General features: G+C 29.0%; 1 protein-coding gene across 1 annotated transcript in view; it reads right to left on the reverse strand.

Annotated features, from left to right (window-relative positions):
• Window positions 1-24,385, reverse strand: part of LOC126740260 (homeobox protein OTX1-like) — a 272,215-nt gene extending 247,830 nt beyond the window's left edge. The window contains exon 1 of the mRNA XM_050446205.1: window positions 24,058-24,385. The gene's annotated coding sequence lies outside the window, so the exon portion shown is untranslated. The remainder of the gene's footprint in view (window positions 1-24,057) is intronic.
• Between the last annotated feature and the right edge of the window lie 711 nt (window positions 24,386-25,096).

The raw sequence follows: 25,096 nt of genomic DNA on the forward strand, positions 1-25,096 counted from the left end.
TTAATATCTTTATTATGCTTGCTTAAATATTATTGTGTATATTTTAAAACCTAAACACTTTAGAAAGGAAGAAAATTTGAGAAATTTTAAAGATTAAAGATTTTTATCTTATTATTTTTTTTTAGTTAATATATTAACTTTTCATTAAATCTTCAAAAAATATACAAGGTGTTCCATTTGAAAAACCGAGAAATAAAGCATTGAAATTTGTAAAATTTAAATGATAACTACGAATTCCCGGTATATGACAGAAAGAAACCAAACAAAAGTAAAAACTACAAGTCAGGGTCTCATTCAAACATTTCGTAAAAACTACACGTATTTCGCTCCTATCGGAGCACCATCAGGCCTAGAGGTAAATAAAAATAGTACAAGAAAAACGCTTATAAAATATGCTAAAAAACTTTTTACCCAGACATATACCTACACAGATCACATTACAACTAACAACAAATCTAAAGCTAGGTTAGGTTAACGATATTCACCTTAGATAGAAATAAACAAATAAAATAAAAAAAGTTAAAACGTAAAATGTCATAAGTGGGGAACAATCCAGCAACCTTAAGATCCGTAAAATATCGTCCACCTATCCCCTATATACAGTTAGAAAGGTAACAAGCCTATCATTGGCAATCCTTTTCTCCAAATCATTTATAAAAATATTACTCGGATGAGGAGAGAGCAGGATCCCATTGCTGGTCCAGTAACTTGTCTAAAAAACTTGTTATTAAAAACGAAAAAATTCTGATCAAGTATTAGCTTGAGAAGTGTTAATAGATCATCAACAATTCTGTCAAGCGTTGACTTAAGCAAAAGATCTCTGACCAAATCAAGGCAATCACCAGGTGAAATACTTAAAAACAAATTTTTAATATCTAGATAAATTAATTTGGACCCTCTGGTATATAGATATTAAAAAAAAAAAATTTTGTGGAATAAATGCTTCTAAAACCAGCTACATCTCTTAGTGTAGTATTTAACCAAGCTGATAAGTCGTAACAAGGTGAGTTCACTAACGATGCTACTGGTCTAATAGGACAATTGGGTTTGTGGATTTTAGGAAGACCGTAGAGGACAGGAGTTCGAGGATTCATAGGATATAATTTTTCTTTTATAGTATGAAAAAATTCTAAAGTTGGATTACACTTATCAAGGGTTTATTTAACCTTAGAGAAAAAAGAACCAGTAGGGTCTTTGTTTAATAAATTTATCTATGTAATCATCCCTCCTGAGTATAACCAGGCAATTACCCTTGTCAGATTTTGAAAGGATTAAATCATGATTTTTCATCTTATTTTTAAGGAAAATTAGGTGAAAAATGTTAATATTAGAATTTAAAAAATTAATTATTTTAGAACGCAAAATATTATTATTATGAATATTCGTAGTCTGCAAAACGTTCTCAGCCTCCATAGCTAAAGTCTCCCGCGTGTGCAAGTCAGTCCTCTTAGAAAAGTTATATTTAAAAATTAAGATTCAAAAGAGTCTCTTCGTCCGGAATAAAAACTACATCTGTTAAATTCAAGTACCTTTTATGAAACTGAAAGTGACACTTTCCTAGTTGCCTACGGAATACATTATTATTAATTTGCTTTAAGCATTGAACTTGAGATGTCATAAGGCGATATAACTTACCGTTTATAACGAGAAAAAGAATCCCTAGAAAACAATATAACCTCATTTCTAAGTGCTGAATCTAAAGTACAGAATCCAAATGGGTTAAGAATAAGTTTAACGTAAGATAAAGGTATTTTAAATTGAAAGAACTCGTCCATTATCTCTCTCAAAAGGTATTTTAGAATCGAATACACCTTATTCAAGCTTCTGTAATAGTTTTTGACTTCTTCCCTTAGCCAAGTTCTTCGGGCTACTTCCAATGCTGCGTCGGAGGAAATGTTTCTTATATTGCATCTTAAGTTAGTTACTTATTATATTGGGTATTACGTCACTTATAGCAGAAATCAATTTAGAAATTTTTTATCGCACACGCTCAACAATTCTTCTTCTTTTCAATTGTTGAGCGTGTGAGATTAAAAATTTCTAAATTGATTTTTGCTATAAGTGACGTAATACCCAATATAATAAGTAACTCATTATGAATTCGTCACAACAATACAGATTTTACTTGCATCTTAAGTTGACAAACTTCGGTCTTAATCGATGAAATAAACACTGTTGATGAAACCATATTTTCAACAATACAATTTTCCTTGCAATAAGGTTCTTCCTGTAATAGCGGATGAGTTTGGCTTGCCTAGATTTCTCAAATTGAGTGGTGACCTATGGGTTAAACGCGCGCCTGTGAATCCTAAGGTTGATGGATCATTCCCCACTTGTGACTTTTTACGTTTCTACTTTTTTATTTTTTATTTGTTTATTTCTATCTAAGGTAAATATTGTTAACCTAACCTAGCTTTAGATTTGCTATTAGTTGTAATGTGATCTGGATTGGTGTATGTCTAGGTAAAAAGTCTTTTAGCACGTTTTATAAGCCTTCTTCTTGTATTATTTTTATTTACTTCTAAGCCTGATGAGGCTTTGATAGGAGCGAAACACGTGTAGCTTTTTAAGAAATTATATATACATATTTTAAATGAGACCCTGACTTGGAGTTTTTACTCTTGTTTTGTTTTTTTGTGTGGTCTCTTAGAGAAAGAATAGATGATATGCTTCCATTTAAGTCAAAGTAATCGTCTATTCTTCTAGAAGCCATATTTTATATAATATTGACATTAAACTAAAATTTATAATGTTAAGATAAAATCTAATGATGTAGTGATTTTTTTTTAACTGCCTATGAAAAAGACCCATATTTAGCTTATATACTAAGTAGCTTAAGGTGGTCCCGAAATGAAATAAAAAGAATAGAACTTTTTTGAAGTACCTTGTATAATTCAATTTCTAGACATGTGCAATCAGATCCCAAAAAAAATTTAAGAGGTCAGAATATGTTAACCCTTTTTTAGGGTTTATGGAAGGCCGACGCACTGTTGCAGGATTTTGTATAGTTGAAACAAGCTTATATAGGTTTTATAATGTTTAAGCTTCAATGATTCAAAATTGATCCAAGAATATGCTTAAAAACAGATAATAGTTGATCCAAACAAATAGTTTGTACTAAAACTAGGATGCCATTCACATAGAGGCCTGGGTTAAGTCTGGATTTATAGGGTTTATATCTCTAATGTGTTACGTGAGACAAAGCGGAACGAGAATCGACGTCAGAGTCAATGAATATCTCAAATTAATTGACCGTAATAAAAACACCAACAGAATGTATCCTTTTGTCAACCATATTCTCGAGTCTGATTATACTTTTAATCCTTAGCGTGATACTTTTGAAGATCTGCATGTCTGTCAGAAGAGTTAAAGTTAGACTTATTATCTACATTCTTCATTTTAAATTACATGTATTTTAAAATCTGCAATGAATGTTTTTACTTTTCATCTTTCAAATGTAAAAATATCAGAACACCTTTTTCAGAATACATTTAACCCAATTTTCAATGATCTTTCTATTCTATCTAATCAAACTTACTAGGTTAGTAACTAGTTATAACTTACTTAGGTTTTATAAAGTTCCGTTATCTTTATTGTATTTTTCTTGTTCTCTTTTATTAAGCTACTCACAAAAGTTTTTTAGAGAATTAATATCAGAAAATTGTGACAGTTGTTTATGAAAATAACGTGTATTATTATGCTGAAAACAAACCTTATTGGTATGGTTGGGAATGACAAAGGAACACGTTATTAGGGGTAGTCGGTAAGTCAAGACGCAGAAATATTGTGATTCCTAATTTTTTTTCCTTTAATTATCTGATTGAGGGTAATTTACCTTTTCTGCATCTCTATCTGCTAAAATATGGCTTAAAATTTTGTCATTTAACTATTTGTACTAACTTTTTTTTTAAAGACTTTAACTTGAGACTTGATTGTCTCACATCGGCTTATGGTTTCTTAGGTACATATTTATTTTTTCTTTTATAAATATGGGTACAAATATTTATAGATCTAGTAAATTCTTAAGATCTTTGCACATAAAATAATTTGTATTCTAGTATATACGGGTCCTTATCCTAATGGCCCACACTATAATAGATCATCCATCTTGGTTTACGGTTGGGAAGACATCAATTAAGCTCTGAACCTTGGAATACCGATATAACTTTTGTGAATTCTCTGGTAGTTAAATTAATGTGATCTATGGCCAATGTATGACTTACTTTAATATTTAGTATGTGTTTGAGTTCGTTTTGTAACAAGAAATAGCGTATGATTTCCCTATTTATCGAGAGACAAAAATCAAGCACATATTAATTACGCATAAAGGCTTAGCTTTCTTTTGTTGAAGCCAGGATATTAGCTATCGTTATTAAACAATTACGGCACAAAAATTACTTCATGATTTGCTGTTCTTATTTTTTCCTAAAGCTGTTAGCTGTCTTACAAAGCCAGATTGCAAGTAAGGCAGGGCTTGGTTCTGCTACTCTAATTTACTTACTTTTAATTTTGGCTGCATTGCGCAAGGCATACCCAAAAAACAATTTATCATATTTAAAATAAAAACGCCGTATTATTGGGAAAAAAACCATCCACTATTCTTTATATCAGATATTGTAAAAAGAAACAAAATCTTTTCAGACTAATTAATTTCAAATTGATAGTCAATAGTATAATTTTAGGCAAATCATTCGACTTACATCGTCCTATTGTTTTACCATGTGTTTTACGAGATTCAGTTTAATTACCTGTAAAACTTAAGCGCGAATGGCTTATTTTCATATTAATGTTTTTTTATTAAAAATAAATATATTTTTTATAACAAATCATAAACAATTCTTTAATTGTAATTACTTTTAATTTGTCTTAACTCATTTTACTTCATTATGTCGGTCCAAGTTTTTCCTTTCATCGCAATATAAAATAACATTAAATGATAGGTATTTACTGCGTAATTTTTAAATACTAGTTCGACTATCAAAATGCAAGCCAATTTTTTGATTAAAATATAATTAATGTATTTTTAATACCAATGTTGTTGTCAAAGTAAAAAATATTAAAAATAGTAAGAATTATTGTTTAATGTTTATAATAAACTAATGATGATTGATTATAATAGAGTTTTATTTCATTATTTTTAACATTACGAATCAGATTTTTAAATGACTTACTAATACTGCATAAAATCAAAACATGCATAATTCAATTCCAATATTGTACCTTGTCACAATATCGTTTATTAGATCTCTTTGAATAACAATAACTCGATTTACAACATCCTTCATAAAGGTTCAGTTGCAAAAGTAGATCGTACATACTCACAATCAAATTATTAGTAGCGTGGGATAAGGCGAATAATTGATTTTGCTGGAGGTCTAACGTTACATTGACTTCTTATTATATTTTTGAAATTTAATTTAATAATACGTTATTGGAGAGATGCGTGAATTTAGTATTTGAAAACGAGATTTTATCAGAGTAACTGTGGTTATGCAAAATTCTTGATTTGAAACTGTTTTGCTCGTAAATATTTCAAGAAGATTAGAGAAAAGGTAAATTTCATTTATTTTGCATTTTTTTGCCAGTTGGTAACTTATTTTGGAACCGATCTTGTTAAGAATAATACCTAAAAATGAAATAATAAATAATAGTACAGTCAATTTGGCCATTAGTTTTTTTTATTTTTCAGTTGTTAGTGAAAACATCACCCCTGCCGATTTTTGGAAAACAATGAATTTGATTCTGACTAAGCCGTCAGGCTACAAAATAATTATATAACCTAATTTGATGAAAAATTTATAGAATACAATATTAAGCTAAACAAGCTATACAATCAACGAGGATAAATCTAGAAGACTTTAGTAACTTTGACGAAAAAAAAACAAATTATTTTGCTGAATTTAGCTTCCTCTTATTTTGCTCCCAGTGGTTATACATCTTTATTGCTTGAAGGTTTAAGGACTTAATATTTAGCTAGATAATCAAATTTAAAATTCCCCAAAAAATGACAAGTAGTGAGGATTTATATTTTCGCTTTTAAGCTTTTCTCAAAGACCACTAACGACTGACAAAAAAAATCATTTTTGGTATTTTTGCAGCCAGATTGTTTCCACTAGCAGAACTTTAGAGCTCGTCTTATTTGATATGCTCACTATGTTGAGAACATTAAAAATATATATATTTTTAAAATTTTATGTTATGTAAATGACTTACATATAGGAACTGGAAAATGTTAATTTTTAAAAGAAAGTTCTTATATAGTAGCGCCTCGACATGGGTTGAAAATACACAGATAGATAATTCTTTGTAGTATAGTACTGGATAGGCTTACCTAATTAATTTATCACAGACAACGTTATTAAAATTATTTCTAGTTGAGAAGCTCAGGTAAGCGAATAATAGTTCAGCTGCTTAATAGTCTTTTCTGTAATGAGCCTATTAATTTCATAATAAGCCTGATAAAATTAGACATGAAATGTGTTTATGCTATACCCTCGTCTTATAGGGATGTTAAGATTAATTAGTTGCAAAAAATAATTCCATAAAAGTTCTAATAAACCAGAAAGAGTTTTAAAGATAAAAGGAGAAATTAGGTGAGAAGCAAAGCGTATCCTGATAAACGTATTTTTTTATTACTTTACTTTCCGTGCTAATCTGAAGTTATTACCTTCTTAACCTCCTTTTTAAAATTTATATATAAAAGTATATTCAAAGTTCAGCACCGACTACATGGATACATAGAAATTGGGGAGCTGAGATTTGCACGAGTCCTATAAACGGTCATAGAGCACAATATTTCAAATTTGCCCTAATTAAAGTACAATAGATATTTCGAAATATAGTTGCAGAAAAGTCCATCGTTGATTTACGCAAGAAGCATAGATATTTAAGACTTAAGACAGAATATAGAAAATATGTTTGGAAATCAAATTGTTCAAAATAAATACTTAAGTCTAAAGCCACATTTAGTTCAGTTTTTTAATTTTTCCTTTTTCATTTTAATAAATTCAAAACTAGAAGTTCACAATGTAAACTCTTAATGGGACAATAGTTATTTTAGAACTACATTTATTTATTTACTTGTGCCGAAATAAATTCGCTCATACTTAGAATACACTTGGAAAGAACTTAAGAGATCAATAGTTAACAATAGCAAGGTTTTAATGATAATTATCTCAAATAGTTAAGTAAGATTTAAGCAACAGTATATATTTATTTTATTTTGGTATAACTTCCCAAATTTACAGGGTTCCAAAAATATGACAAAATGTTTTTTAGCTAAAATTTAAACTAAATGCAATTTTTAACTGGATAATAACTAACAGGACAATAAATTTTAATAAAAGTTTATTTAGAAAAGTGGCAAATTAAATTGTAATTCTCTATTATATTTTTTATGTCATCCTGTATACTAGTGCTGTCTAAGACTACCTCAGCACTATAGTCATTACAATAATACCAATGATTATGCTAATTGAAAAAATGTTCATGCATAATGACGAAAGGTTCATCGAAGCCAATTAGGTTATGCAAAAGGATAAGGTCATTTATACTAATTTCTTGAAAAGATATCCTAAATAGCAATATACATTTGCAATAAAAGAAATATTTTTTGATTCATAATACTTAAAACAAAATAGAAAGTGAAATTATTTAAAATGAAAAACTTGGAATAGTAAAAAAATCTAAACATGTTTAATGTAATTACATTAGTTTAATTACATTATATGTGTATATTTGATTTCTCTTACAGAATATATCACCGAATCAATAAATGCAAACTCTCAAGTCGATGTTATTTATACAGACTTTTCAAAAGCATTTGACCGACTAGACCACAACATTCTAATTAATAATTTCGACCTATATTATGGATTTTCTTCTTCTTTGTCAAATCTTTTACAGTCCTATCTTACCGAGCGACCACAACACGTGGAATGTTTTGGTCGTAGTTCGGTGCAGATAGTTGCCACTTCCGGAGTCCCACAGGGCTCAATTCTGGGACCACTTCTTTTCAACTCATTCATTAATACAATATCTGACCAACTTGATGTTAATAGCCTGCTGTACGCAGATGACAATAAACTATATATTAGAATTGACTCTATTTTGGATTGTGAGCGGCTACAAAATAATTTAAGTCTTTTGAATACATGGTGTAAAAATAATAATCTACCCCTTAATGCGGCTAAATGTAATGTTGTCTCATTTGGCTTAAAGAAAAACTTCATTACTTACAACTATACCATAGATGATGTTATTCTGCCTAGATCAACTGAATTTAGAGATTTAGGGGTAATCTTTGACAGCTCTTTCTCTTTTCAACCGCATATTTTAGATATTGTCAAGCGCAGTTATAGAATGTTGGGATATATCATCAGGAACTCGCAAAATTTTAATAATGTTCTTAGTCTAAAAATTCTGTACTTTTCTTATGTCAGATCAATATTGGAATATGCATCCCAAGTTTGGTCACCATATTATACAAATCATATTCATGAACTTGAAAATATTCAACGAAAATTTCTCAAATATCTTTGGTACAAGAGTGACGGAGTGTACCCAGAAATTGGTTTCCCACATCAGCGTTTATTGGAAAGATTTTCGTTTGCTTTGCTGGAGGATCGGCGAAAATCCGCTGATTTGCAATTTTTATTTAAGTTGGTAAATAATATTATTGATTCACCAGATCTATTGCAGCAACTAAATTTTCATGTGCCTCGCATATCAGCAAGGAATACATCAACTTTTTACCTATCAAGACCTAGAACCAACATTTGTAAATTTTCTCCTCTGCGCAGAGCATGTAACATACATGACTCTGTTCTGGATCAGTGTGACATCTTTAATTGCAGTTTGTCGGAAATTAAAAGGGTACACTTTTCCTAGATGTTTTACCTTTAATTTACTTTGTCTATATTTCTTTTAATACCATTTGCTTGTAATTATTGATAATATTGTATTCTTTTTGATTTTCTTAAGATACCTATGTTTTGTAATTTATTGTTGTAATTTTCCCACTCATTAATTGGAATTTATTCTGTGAAGTGGTGTAAATAAATAAATAAATAAATAAATAAATAAATAAATATTTCTTTTGTAATAGGTTGCTAAAATAAACTTAAATATCTTAAATTTCCTTATAAGTCGAATGCGTAAGTGATGATTAGGGAGCAATTTTATAAAATTATTAATATTTAATAATAATATCTTGTTTTCACAACATCGCTAATATATAATTTTTACCTTTTATTGTATTGTTATTTGTTTTTCTTAATGAGCGTTTATATATATCGTTACTAATAAAGCAATTTTTTTAAATTGTAGTGTCGACAATCCTGTAAATCTATATATATCTCAAACAACTTACCTGCAATCTTAAAATGTACAGCTTCTCTAAGAAAATTAATAGAACATTATTAGAACTTAAAATAGAGTACTTCACTGCAACATATTTCAGCTGCTACAAGCAAGAGTCATTTTACCAGATACTCTTTAAATTGTTTATTGTTTAACCATATCTATACTAATTGTTCGACAAGAGACTAAAAATAAAAAATTTAATCACTTTGCCATCTTTATCTGACAAAACGCCAGTTATATGACAGTAATTATCAAAAATACAATATTTTTAACTTAGTCTAACTAGAGTACAATAGATAAATCTAAAGGTATTTGCAGAAAAATCGCCTATTGATCTACGCAAGAAGCTTCGATTTGTAAAATTTTAAAGAGAATATAGAAAGTATGTTTGAAAATCTGAGGTTTTATTATTTTTTTATTAAAATGTGATTCCGAGTAGCATAACTTTTAATAAAGTACTTTTTTATGTTTAAATTTGCTAAACGGTAATATTCTAAGAATTGCTTTAAATTCTTCTAAGACAACTAGCAAACTATAACGACCGTTTTAGTCTTAAAAATATTTATCAGCAAATAGTAATAAAAAGCTATATCACTTATAAATATTTGGAAAACTCTTAATGAGACATTAATTCTTTTCGATAAATGAATTCTCTCATACGAAAATACACTTGAAAAACGTTAAGAGATCAATAGCCACTTAAAAACATTGTAACCACAACTAATTCATATTATTAGATAAGGTTTATGAAACAGTATTTATTTATTTTATTTAAGTATATCAACCCAGATTTACAAGGATTCAAAAATACGAGAAAATATTTTTTAGCTAAAATTTATTAATAAACCCATAGAATAATAAATTTTAATAAAAATTCATTAAAAAAATATTAACAAAATGGTAATCTAAAATTTAATTATATTTTTTATGAAAATATAATTCTTAGTACCTTCACATTATTAATATTTGATTTGCCATTAAGCTAAGTTGGCACTATAGTCATAACATTATGAATATTATGCATAATAATGAAAGGTTGGACGAAGCCATTTAGGTTATGCAAAAAGATTAGGCAATTTATACCAACTTCTTGAAAAGTTATCTTAAATAGGAATATACGATTGTTATTAAAGTGCCATGTCTTTGTTCCATAAACAAAATAAAAAGTTAAATTATTTAAAATGAAATAGCTTGGACTAGTAAAAAATACGAAATACATACATAACGTCGACTATCCCAAAAATTATTATCAAACTTTTAAATTTTTAGCGTAACTGAAATTTGTTTTTTTTCACACAACTTGTTACGAGTATTAGTAGCAAACTTGTCTAAAAAAGTTATTGTTAAAGAAAAAATTTTCTTTTTTTTTAATTTTTATTAATACAAACTTAAAATATGTAAATCAAAGATCCATCCCGAATTAAAATGTAAATTATAAGTTTTCATTTTTCTTTATTATGTTGTTAATTTTTTTATTAAATCGAACACGCGCGAAGTGTGCGATTTTATTAGATGTTACATTGGGCAACTTGTTAATGTAGATTTATAAAAAAGCTAATAACATGTTTATATTTTTGTATTTTTACTAATTTCTTTAATAAGCTATCACATATATTGTTAAATAAAGCCCATTTTGTTTAAATTCTAGTATCGACATTCCTTTAATACATCTAAAACAACTTACCTGCAATCTTAAAAAGTACAGTTTTGCTAAGAATATTAACAGAACATCTTAAAAATTCAAAATATTTGATATTGAGACAATGAAAAAAATTTTTCATTGTCTTTAATAATAATTTTGATCTTTACGTTATTTGTTTTTACAGAATACCTGAGGCTGACGTAAATGTTTTTTCCAAAAATTACTAAGCTTGCTTGAGTCTCTGCCGTTAAAAAGCAAACTCATTTTATGTGGCGACCTAAACATTGATTTTTCCAGTGTGTGTGCTGCTCAAGAATCTCCCCAGTCTATTTTCGACTCTTTTGGCTTAATCATGCACATTAAATCACCTACCAGAATAACTAAAACCAGCTCTAGTACAATAGATTATGTCGTATCTTCCTTTGAGCCAGATTTCGTCGATTGTTCTGTCTTAAGCTCAGGTTTCTCAGACCATGAAGCAGTGTTAACAAAGTTTTCCTTAACTAAATCTAAAAGTAAAAATGTTCCACGCAAATTAGGCTGTATTTTCTCGGATAAAATTCTTTTACATTTTAGGCACCTTTGTCAATCAACTGACTGGAATATTCTCTCTGACGACGTTGATTCAGAATTCTCTAGATTTGTAAAAACGCTATCTAGTCTTTCTCACAAATCTTTTCTTTTGAGACCTCTTAAAAAGAAGCAACATAACCCCTGGTCTACCCAAGGCTTGCGTACATCTGCTAAGAACATGCGCTTATTATCTCATCTTAAGAAATTTTCAGACAGCGCTTTTTCTCATGAATACGTAAGACTTTACAAAAAGATTTATCAGAGAACTTTAAAAGCCGCCAAGGATATTTACTATAATAGGAGACTGGCTAAATCTAAAAATGTGGCTAAGGAAACATGGTCGATTGTTAATGCTGTGAGAAATATGCCTTCTTTGTCGAATACTATCTCCACTTCATCTGAGAACCTTAATAATTATTTTGTAAATGTGGAAAATAATTTAATGAGTACCATAACTCCTTCCTATGATCCACTTTCATATCTTCCCATTGCAAATGAGAATTTCCACAGTTTTTTCTTTACGCCCGTAGTGTTACCAGAGCTTTGCAGTTCAATTAGGGAAATCAAAAACAAAGGCTCTTCTGGAATTGATGGACTTACTCTCAAAATGTTTTCAAATCTACCCGAATATACATTATGTCATCTTATTACTCTAATTTTTCCTCCGTTTTTCCTAACTGTCTTAAGTTGGCGATAATAATTCCACTACATAAAGGAGGAGGCAAAGATCAGTCTTTCAACTATCGCCCTATCGCTCTTCTTCCCACACTTTCAAAAATTATTGAAAGATTGGTTAAAAAAAGACTTCTATCATTTTTGCTAAAATATAAAATACTTACTTTCCATCAATTTGGATTTTTAAATAATAAATGCACGAATGATGCTATGTTTTCTCTATTTAATAATGTATACTCTAGCTTAAACAACCAACACCCTACAGCAACAATTTTCTGTGATTTTTCTAAAGCCTTTGATTGTGTTAATCATGACATCTTATTAAAAAAGTTGCAATATTACGGGTTCAGAGGAGCGCCTTTTGAACGGTTTTTGTCGTATCTCAGTAACAGAAGTCAAGCTGTGGGAATTGATTCGACTATGTCTTCTTGCAAGCCAATTCGTAGTGGAGTGCCTCAAGGTTCCGTACTTGGCCCTATTTTGTTTCTTATCTTCATCAATGACATTGCTAATCTTAATATTAACGGTAAAGTCTGTCTATTTGCTGATGATACTAGTTTTACCTGAAGTAATCTGGATATTTCTACACTTCATAGAACCGTATCAAGTGATTTAACTACTATCAAATCATGGTGCGACTCTAATCTCCTTTGTCTCAACATTTCCAAAACTAAAATGTTGTTCTATAAAAATACCTTGCAATCTTTTGTACTTGGTAACGCAACAATTGACGAAGTTGATTCTGTAAAGTTTTTAGGGCTAACTGTTGACAACTCGTTAAAATGGGTTACACATATTGACTCTTTATCAAGAAAATTAAGTTCCGCTTGTTTTGCGTTAAGATCAATTTCTAAGGAGCTTAGCCTGTCTACTTCTAAAACAGTTTATTTTGCCCTTTTTGAATCGCACCTTCGATACGCCCTTCCATTCTGGGGTACATGTAGTGCAACTCAATTTGACCGTATTTTTAGACTACAAAAGAAAGCTTTACGTTATAGACTGAGACTTAAATACAGAAGTCATTGCCAGCATTTCTTCAAAAAATTTCAAATATTAACTCTTCCATCTTTATTCATATTTGAGTCCGTTTGTCTAATACGCAAACACGGTTCAGCATCTGATAGGCCTTCCCATAGTTATCCACTTAGAAACACGGAACATGATCTATACCTGCCTACCCCACATTCAGAGTTGGTCAAATGTTCCATATTATATAATGCAAAAAAAATGCACAATCATCTGCCATTGGAAATTAAATCCATCACATCTTTTTTTGCATTTCGTAAAGCATTAAACGCATTCTTACTGGAGAGAGCTTTTTACACAGTTAACGATTTTTTTTTGTAATCATTGATTTGAAATTTCCCACTAGCTGATTATGTATTTTTACTCTCTGTACATGTTTAGGTATACTGCTATGTGTAGCTATTTTAGGATTTTTTATAATTTTTTAGTTTTTTAAAAATTTTTTAAATTTTTTTTATCATAGAGAGATTTTTTAATGATTGTTTTTCTGACATTGTATACATTAAATTGTATATTTTATAATAATATTTTTGACTACTTACAGTTCTTAAATTGTATTAATCTGTATATATTGTAGATATTCTATTCTATTTATTTATTTATTTATTTTTAATTTTGTTTTGTTTTTCTTTTCTTTAGATGTGTTTTGTTTGTATTTTTGTGTCTTTTTTATTTTACAGCGTTGTCTACAAATTGTAACAATTTCTTGACAATAAAGCATTGATTGATTAAGACTTAAAATATAATTTTTCACTGCAACATATTTCAGTTACTACAAGCGAGAGTAGTTTCACCAGATACGGTTCAAATTAATTAATTAACCAGTTCCACACTAATTATATAAGGGACTAAAAATTCAAAATGTAATTACTTACTTACCATTTTTATCTGACAAAACACCCGTTACCCGACAAGAATTAGTAAAATTGCAATATTCCAAATTTTCATTATTACAACATCAGAAAGCCCGAATTTTCAAAATTTTCAAGGGAATATGTTTGGAAATTATAGGTTTTAATAATATTATATTGGAATGTGATTTTGAGGAGTATACAGTATTTTAAAGTACTTATTTATGTTTAAATATTTTCGATTAAAGCAAATAAAAAGCTACGTTTGTAATAAATAAATTAAAATTAGAGGTCTCCAATGGAACATTAATTATTTTAGATCTAAAGTTGGTATATTTATCTACTTGTGCCAAAATAAATTCTCAATTGCCTTACTATATACTTATGTTTTCTAAAACTACTTTAGCACTATAGTGATTCAATTACTGTGAGTATGCCAATTTAGAAAATTAAAATGTTTATGCATAATAAGGAAAGGTTCGTCGAAGCCAATTAGGTTATGCAAAAAGAGGTCATTTATACTTGAGAAGATATCTTAAATAGCAATATATACTTGCAATAAAAGGAACATTTTTTGTCTCATAATATTTAAAACAATATAGGAATTTAAATTATTTAAAATTAAAAATTTAGAATAGTAAAAAACTAAATTTGTTTAATATATGATTCATCCCTAATTAAAATTTATATTATGTTTTTAATTTTTTTTTAAGAGATTGCTAAAAATAAACCTAAATATCTTAAATTTGCTTATCAAAGTCGAACGTGTAAGTGATGATTAGGGAGAAGTTTTATAAAATTACTAATATTTAATAATAATATCCTATTTTCACAAAATCGCTAATATACAAGGTGTCCCATTAATAATGGTAAATATTTTAACAGCAGATTCCTCTCATAAAAATAATGAGGTTAGGTTAAATTTTCCTAGTCCGAAAATGCAACCAAGATACAGGGTGATAAACATTAAGTTTTTTTTTTAATTTTGCTCATAACTTTAGTATTTGTTCTTTGTTTTTAATGAAATTTGGTCTGTGGGGGTTTCTTTATATGCCAAAGATAAAACTTTAATTTTTTTAAAATCATCTCATAGAGGGCGTCACTATCCTTAATTTAGTCTTTTTTAAACTCCATAACTTTTTTACACTTTGTATAGATAGCAAAGGTATACCTTAAAAATGTCGCTAGGATTTACCGTTCTCGAGATATTTGGACTTAAAACTTGCAATGCGCTCAAGAAAAAATGAATATTTTTCTACTTTAAGTTGAAAAAAAAAATAAGTAGGCTGTGTCTAACAAAAAAATGAAAAACAAAGTCACTGTCACGATTTATGTTTTTTTAGTTGCTGTGGCGCGTTATAGTTCACGCGATTAGTTACTTTATTAAAGGGTAACTGGTAATTACGTTATTTTTGTTAGTTATTAATAGTTCTGTTATTAATTGTTACTTATTGCGTTAGTGTTAGTTCCAGTAGTCTTTATTTATCACTTTAGGTTAAGATGCTTAGACATCAATATTTTTCTAATTCGGAAATGCGAGATATGGTTTGTGTTTATGCCCAAGCAAATTACAGCGGTCTAAGAGCTTGTCGACGTTATGCGCAATTGTATCCAAATAGGAGGCAGCCAGATTTTAAACTCTTTAAAAACGTTTACCAGAGACTTGGGGAAACGGGTTCATTCAAGCCAAAACGAGATGTTGGGCGTCCAAATAGACGTAATGTAGATCAAGAAGAAGAAGTATTAGTCCAGGTTGCTGAAGATCCAGAAATAAGTGTAAGGCGTATGGCGGCAAGAACTGGAATTAGTAAGTCCTCAGTTTTAAGAATTTTTCATAGTAAGCATCTTTATCCATACCATTTTACGCCAGTACAAAATCTTTTGGAGACAGATCTTCCAGCGAGATTAGCTTTCGCTTGGTATATCCAGGAATAACAAAATCAAGATCCCCTATTTATTAATAAAATTATGTTATTAAACTTTTTAGAAATAAAACTCATTAATTATTTAGAAAATTTGCCTTTAAATCTGCGCCAAGATATGATTTTTATGCAAGATGGCGCTCCTGCACATTTTGCTAGACCCGTGAGAGAATATCTTAATGCTAATTTCAACTGGATAGGACGTGGAAGTCAAAGACCTTGGCCCGCACGAAGTCCTGATTTCAACCCATTGGATTTTTGCGTATGGGGATACATGAAATCCATTGTTTACGAAAATCAAATAAACACAAGGGGACAATTATTAGAAAAAAATTCAAGCCGCTGCTGAGTCATTTCGAAATGAGCAATTATTTTTTAAGATTCGGAGGTCTTTTAATAAAGGAATTTTAAAATGTCTTGAAACAAATGGAGGCCATGTGGAACATTTACTGGCAAATATTGAAAATTTTTATTTTTAAGTAATTATTTAGATTTTGTATTTTTATTTATCAATCATCTAAAATGTAATATAGCAATTTAAATAGTTTCAATTATGGTTTTCATGGATGTCTTTAAAATCTTTAAATGTAAATATCTAGAAAAAGAGTAATCCTAGAGACATTTTGAAGGTATACCTTTTATAAGCAAAAATGCTTGCAGAATGCATATCTAAAATAAAAAATTAAATTATACAGGGCGGAAAAAAGCTATGGAGTTCAAAAAACCACTAAAATATGGCTGGGGGCTCCCTCTATGAGATAATTAAAAAACCTATTAAAATTAGATTTGGCATATAAAACTTCCAAATGCCAAATTTAGTTAAAAATAAAAAACAACTGTCAAAGTTACATAGACAAAATTCAAAAAAAAACTTAATGTTTATCACCCTATATAATAATAATAATAATAATAATAAATATTTTTTATTTGCATAGAAGAAACAAAAAAAAAACAAGTTTACAAAATCTAGCAATAAATTTACGCAAATAAAGAGCCTACAAATTCAGAATTCTGCCATGGCAGATTATGGTTTTTAACATTGTGGCCCCACACTTCATTAAAAAAAAAATGGTAATTTCAGTAACGCTCATTAACAGTAACGCTTAACTAATAACCGATTAAATACAGCTTTTTCTTTAATCGTATACCTAATAAACCTACATATAAGAGTTCTAAATTCTAAATTTGACAGTTTAACATCAAGCAAAATAATACACATTGCAAATACCCAAAAAAACAGATTAAATTTTTTGTTAAATAACAAAAAATAGAAAAATTATTGCAGACAATAAATAAATAAATAAAATGATCCCAATACCAAAAATTGTAATAAATTATTCAAGAAAACAACCATTCAAAAAGTTAAAAAAGAAGAACTTAAATTATATACCCTGCTGATTCATTAGATGTACAATCATCCTATTACAAAAAGTATACAAGAAATTGATAATTGGTCCGGATCCAAATTTAAAGAATTTATTTGATAAGCAAAATTGTAAGAAAATGATCGTTTAAATAACTGTGTTTTATGTCTCGGAATGAGAATAGTATTTCTTCTTAAATTTAAATGGTGTACATCATTTCTAAAAGTTATTTTTTGATAGAGATAGGGCGGACTACGATATATTAAAATTTTATAAAAAAATGTTAAAGAATGAGCAATTCTTCGATTATGCATATTAAGCCATCCAAGTTCGTGAAGTTTATGGGAAATGCGGTTTCTCCTGCGAATGCCAAATATTAGTCGAATGCAAGAGTTTTGGAGCTTTTGCAGTCTACCCCTATCCTCATAATCAAGACACCAGCCATACACTACATCACAGTAATTACATTGTGAAAGGACCAATGAATCACATAAAAGCTTCTTAATATCTTTACTTAAATAGTGTCTATGCAAATAAATTAATTTCAAAACAAGATATGCCTTTTTAAGAATATTAGACACGTGATGTTTAAAACGAATATTATTATCTACTATAAGGCCCAAACTCTTACATTTGTCAACAACTGGAATTCTTTCGTCCCCCAATTTAATGTTTATACCATTTAAAATATTATTTACATTAGTTCGATTACCTATGAACATTATAGATGACTTCGAAGGATTTAATTTTAATAAATGCTTTGAAGAAACATCACAAATAGCTTGTAAATCTTGATTAATTTTAAACTCAGCCATTTTAAAATCTCCTGGTAAAAATGAATAATATAACTGCGTGTCGTCTGCGTAAAAATGATGGGCACAATGCTTTAATTGAAGATAAAATCTAGACGTGTAAATGATAAAAAACAAGGGTCCCAAAATACTACCCTGAGGCACACCACTTTCAACTTCCAAAGGATCAGATATGTCGTTATCTATTTTAACACGTTGAATCCGATTATTTAAATAAGAGGCAATTAAATTAATAGCAGCATCAGAAAAACCAATATAATGAAACAAAGACTTTAAAATTGAGTGGCTAACGAAATCAAAAGCTTTAGTATAATCCAACAACACCAGAGCAGAAATTTTACCATCATCTAGGGATGGTAAAATTACGTCATCAATAACGCCCGCCATAGCCGAAGTACAACTATAATTTGTTCTAAATTCAGATTGCTTAGGTGGTAAAATATCATTATTATTAAGAAAACTACGAATTTGAGAGTCTAGAATGCGTTCGAGAATTTTTGAAAACGTTGGTAAAATACTGATAGACCTAAATTGACTAAAATCTGTTGGATTATGCACTTTCGGCAATGGCAACACAAAGGCTTCTTTCCAGCATTTGGGAAAGTAGTTTTTATTAATACACTCGTTAACAATATGTAAAATAAAGGGTATAATAAAAGGACAGCATAGTTGAATTAACGTAATATTAAGATTATCCACCCCGAATGCTTTAGACTTAATACGTAATATAATTGCAGAAATAATATTATAATCAGTGGGATGAAAAGAAAACTTATTTAAGGTTGGTAATGCATTCTGATCATAAAAATTAATTAACTCATCACAATTATCAATATTTGTCACTCTGGTACTATCTATAAAATATGAATTAAAATTGTTGGTATTTACAAAAGATTTAGGAATTTGCTTCTGCTTTGATGGCAATATTTTTCTTAGTTCACGCCACTTGTCCTTGTATGTACAATTCTCAAACTTATCACTATAAAAAGCCCTTTTTTCCGCTCTAATCGCTGTTGTTGTATAGTTTCTAAGTTGTTTGTAATAATTCCATTTAGCTGGCAGTTTAGCTGTTTTAAAATCCTTTAATGCCTTATTTCTTAATTTTTGCAATAGTTTAATATTATCTGTCAGCCACGGAGAATCTTTTTTTTTTCGAACAACTATAGTTTTAATAGGAGCATGCTTGTCGAACAATTTGAGTAAGTTATTGTTTAAAAAATGTATCTTATCATCTATGGACTCGAATTCATATATTAAATGAAATGGAACAGCCTCCAAATCCTCTTGAAAGTTGTTTAGGTTTATGTCTTTTAAGGATCTATAAGATACAATGTGCGGTTGTACAATAGACTCCGTCACATTAAATTCACAAAAAACGCCAAAATGGTTAGAAAATGTAGAGCTTATTATGCCAGACTTCAAAATGCCAACATGATTTGTAAAAATAAGATCTATAATTGAACTAGTGTTGTTGGTCATACGAGTATGCTCGGTTATAAGTTGCTTCAAATCGAAAGTTTCACACAAAGAAATAAGCTGAGTTGCATGACTGTAATTTAATTTAGATGGTGATTAGAAGTGTGGCGGCGCGCCATCTTTCTGGAACCAAATTGAAGCTTCTGGAATATTGGGATTATTTGCATTTGGAAACATCAAACATAAAGCGGGAATCAGTTCGTTCTTTAAGAATTCCAAATAACGTTGACCTGTTAAGATACCTTCGACGAAAAATGGACCTATGACTCTGTCATTGAATGCCGGCCCAAACATTCACAGATTGAGGATACTGGATATGAGCTTCAATCACCCAATTTGGATTGGAGGAAGACCAGTAACGGCAGTTCTGTCTGTTCACTGTACCATTAAGACAGAAGGTCGACTCGTCAGAAAAAATTATTCTACGAGTAAAAAGACGGTCATTATGGCAGACATTCATTATAGTTTCGCAAAACTCTAATCGACGATGTGTATTATCTTCGTTAAATTCGTGGATTATTTTTAATTTATAGGGATGATATTTTGCCTTTTTCAAAATCCTTCTTAAAGATGTTTTTCCAACATCGTTATCTAGTGCTGCCTGTCTAGTCGGTGTATGAGGATTTTCTTCAATGGACAAAACAACATTTAACTTCTTTTCCTCGGAAATTGAGGGACGACCCGATCTGGGTCGATCTCTGACGTGACCTAATTCCCTAAATTTTCTTTCTAGTTTGCTAACGGTAGACTGAGATATTGTCTTATCAGGATACGTGATATTAAACATTTCACAAGCCTGATGTTGGGTCCTAATGCGATCACCACATCCTATCATAATTAGTATTTCTATTCTCGCAGTTTCACTTAACTTATTCATCTTTTTAGGCAATATTAAATTTTACAATAAACAAAGATAAGACTGCTTGATACCTGTCACTTCAAAAAATGAAGACAACATCATTGCAACAATGGATGAAAAAACACAAAAACAAGGTTACCTTAGTAAGGGTGTTACATAGTTGCATGAATTATTGTATGCTCAGAAATTCAACCGTAAATTTCTCAGTACCTGTTGACACTAACTAGCTAGTGTCAATAGATGGTTTTAAAAAAGCTCCGATAAAAAGTGCAAACCGCATTTGTCTATGTCTAACCGTTTGGATTTTATAACATGTCAAAAGTGCAAATATGCCGATCTTTAACTGTCAATAACTCAAAAACAAATGAAGATAGGTATAAAACATTATACATGAAATATGTCTAGAATTTTCTGTTCTTTAAGAATACAGAATAAAAAATAGGTATTTCCATTTCAAAAATTGAAGTTGACGTCGTAACTTATTTTTGGACCACCCTGTATACATAAAATTATAGTAAGAAAACCCGCAGTTAAAAATAAAAATCGATTTTTTTTTGAACATACGCCTGAATTTTAAATGAATTTATTCCGGACTTTTGGCTCTCACTGTATATCGATGCTAATAAAGCCTTTTATTTAAATTCTAGTATCGACAATCCTTTAAATTTATATATATATAAAACAACTTACCTGCAATCTTAAATAGTACAGTTTGTCTAAGAAAATTAATAGAACATTATTAAATCTTAAAATAGAGTACTTCACTGCAACATATTTCAGCTACTATAAGCGAGAGTAATTTTACCAGATACTGTTTGAATTAATTATTTAACCAGTTCTACACTAATTATTCGACGAAAGACTAAAAATTTAATCACTTAGATATCGTTATCCTATAAAACATCCATTACTAGACACTAATTATCAAAAATACAATAATTTAAATTTGGTCTAACTAGAGTACAATAGATGAAACTAAGGGTATTTGCAGAAAAATTGCCTCTTGGTCTACGCAAGAACCTTAGATTTTTAAACTTTTAAAGAGAACAGAGAAAGTATGTTTGGATATCTTAGGTAATATTAATATTAAATCAGAATGTAATTCCGAGTAGTAGAATAACTTATATTAAAAGGTTTATTTACGTTTAAATTTGCTCGTTTAAGTGAATTGTAATATTACAAGAATTGCCTTAAATTCTTTTAAAATAACTAGCAAACTATACCGATCGTTTAAGTTTTTAAAATATTTATCAGCAAATGGTAATAAAAAGCTATGTTACTTATAAATAAATTTAAAATTAGGGGTTTACAATGGGAACCATATTATTAGATATACTATCTACTCATATATCTACTCGTATATCTACTCAAATTTAAAAGAATCCAAAAATACGATAAAATATTTTTTAGCTAAAATTTAAACCAAATATAATTTTTATTTAGATAAATCCACTGAACAATAAATCTTCATAAAAATTCATTAAACAAAACTAACGAAGTGGTAATTTAAAATTGAATTATTTTTTATTATAATTTTTATGAAAGTATAATTTTTAGTACCCCAACATTTTTAATATTTTATCTACCATCAAGCTAATTTGGTACTATAGTCATAACATGACGAATATTATGCATATTAATGAAAGGTTCGTCGAAGCCAATTAGGTTATGCAAAAAGATTAGGTCATTTATACTAACTACACTTGCAATAAAAGAGAACATTTTTTTATCTCATAATATTTAAAACAATATAGAAATTTAAATTATTTAAAATAAAAAATTTAGAATAGTGAAAAAAACTAAATATGTTTAATATATGATTCATTCCTAATTAAAGTTTACATTATATGTTTTTAATTTTTTTTTTAAGTGGTTGCTAAAAATAAACCTAAATATCTTAAATTTCCTTATCGAAGTCGAACGCGTAAGTGATGGTTAGGGAGAAGTTTTATGAAATTATTAATATTTAATAATAATATCCTATTTTTACAAAATCACTAATATATAATTTTACTTTTTATTGTAATTTTGTTAATTATCTTTCTTAATGAGCTTTTATATATATCGTTACTAATAAAGCCTTTTTTTTTAAATTCTAGTATCGACAATCCTTTAAGTCTATATATTTCTAAAACAACTTACCCGCAATCTTAAATAGTACAGTTTGTTTAAGAAAATTAATAGAACATTATTAAATCTTAAAATAGAGTACTTCAGTGTAACATATTTCAGCTACTATAAGCGAGAGTAATTTTACCAGATACTTAATTATTTAACCAGTTCTACACTAATTATTCGACAAGAGACTAAAAATTTAATCACTTGGTTATCCTTATCCTATAAAATACCCGTTACCAGGCAATAATTATCAAAAATACAATATTTTAAATTTGGTCTAACTAGAGTACAATAGATGAAACTAAGGGTATTTGCAGAAAAATTGCCTCTTGGTCCATGCAAGAAGCTTAGATTTTTAAACTTTAAAAGAGAAGAAAGAAAGTATGTTTGGATATCTTAGGTAATATTAATATTAAATCAGAATGTAATTCCGAGTAGTACAATAACTTCTATTAAAAGATTTATTTACGTTTAAATTTTCTCGTTTAAGTGAATTGTAATATTACAAGAATTGCCTTAAATTCTTCTAAAACAACTAGCAAACTATATCGATCGTTTCAGTTTTTAAAATATTTATCAGCAAATGGTAATAAAATGCTATGTCACTTATAAATAAATTTAAAATTAGGGGTTTACAATGGGAACTATATTATTAGATAATATTTATGAAACAGTATTTGTTTATTTTATTTAAGTATATCTACTCAAATTTAAAAGGATCCAAAAATACGAGAAAATGTTTTTTAGCTAAAATTTAAACCAAATCTAATTTTTATTTAGATAAATCCACAGAACAATAAATCTTAACAAAAATTCATAAAAAAATACTAACGAAGTGGTAATCCAAAATTTAATTATTTTTATATTTTTTATGAAAATATAATTCTTAGTACCTCAATATTTTCAATATTTTATTTGCCATTAAGCTAATTTGACACTATAGTCATAACATTACAAGAATATTATGCATAATAATGAAAGGTTGGTCGAAGCCATTTAGGTTATGCAAAGAGATTAGGTCATTTAAACCAACTTCTTGAAAAGATATCTTAAATAAGAATATACGATTGTCATTAACAATATAAAAAGTGAAATTAAATAGCGTGGACTAGTAAAAAAATCGAAAAATCAAAATACCAAAAGTTATTATCAAACTTTAATATTTTTAGCGTAACTGGATTTTGTTTTTTTTTTCACACAAGTTGTTACGATTATCAAATTTGTCTAAAAAAGTTATTGTTACAAAGTAAAACTCCATATTTTCTTCTCTCATTAATGCACACTTAAAAATATGTCATGCAAAGATCCATCCTAAATATTTATTTTTTTAATTCACGTATCGACATTCCTTTAATAATATATCTAAAACAACTTACCTGCAATCTTAAAAAGTACAGTTTTTCTCAGAATATTAATAGAACATCTTAAAAATTAAAATATAGTTCTTCACTGCAACATATTTGAATTACTATAAGCGAGAGTAATTTCACCAGATACTATTTGAAATAGTTAATTAACCAGTTCTACACTAATTATACGACAGGAGACTAAATATTCAAAATGTATTCACTTTGCCATCGTTATCCGACAAAACACCCGTTACCCGACAGTAATTACCAAAAACTAAAATTTTTCTATCGATTTTTCCGATCGATTTTCGTAATTTTTGGCAGGAAACGTCCGCAGTCGCGTAGCTTAGGTCACGTCGGCCGCACACTCTGACGTAATTCGCTTTTTTTCCGGCGTAGCGCTGCATTCGCCGCTTTTCCCGTAGTTAACATGGCGGCAAGCGAACTCTTCCGATTGGTCCGCGTGTAAAGTCAAGGCGGGAACCGACACATTCTTCCTTCGACTACGGTGAAATCAAGGGCGGAGGCCAAACGTCACTTTACTTCTTTTTGTAAGTCCCTTTCAGAAAATGAATTATTAAATGTTTCTTGATACCTTTTCTGCCTTCCGTCCCTACCCACTTCGCTGCGAACCGATCCTTAGTTAATTTTATAGCTATATTTAGGAATACGCCTTTTAAATTATTCAAAACATAATAAAATCAAGGTATGGAGCGTGTTGTCAGGAGGTTTGTCTTTTGTTTTTTGTCATAGGAAGGGGAAAAACAAAAGAAACGGGTTGAGGTGTTTTTTCGGATTTTTTTTTTAAATGCTTCAAGATAGGATAATGGAAGATGATTTGTTTAAAATTCTCTGTTTGTGCCTTTTGTCTTACATTTTTATTATGATGAAATTATTATTTATCTACAGAGTTTTTGCACATGAGTATAATCATGTACATACTCTTATTATTTACTTCGTATATGTGGCTTTATGAGTGTAAAGTTTTTAATTTCACACTTGTTATAGACTGTAGCTTTTGTACGACTATTAATTTAGCTTAATTACATTGTTTCAATTCAATAAA

The sequence above is a fragment of the Anthonomus grandis genome, chromosome 9 (assembly GCF_022605725.1).
Source record: "Anthonomus grandis grandis chromosome 9, icAntGran1.3, whole genome shotgun sequence".
NCBI classification, from domain to species: domain Eukaryota; kingdom Metazoa; phylum Arthropoda; class Insecta; order Coleoptera; family Curculionidae; genus Anthonomus; species Anthonomus grandis.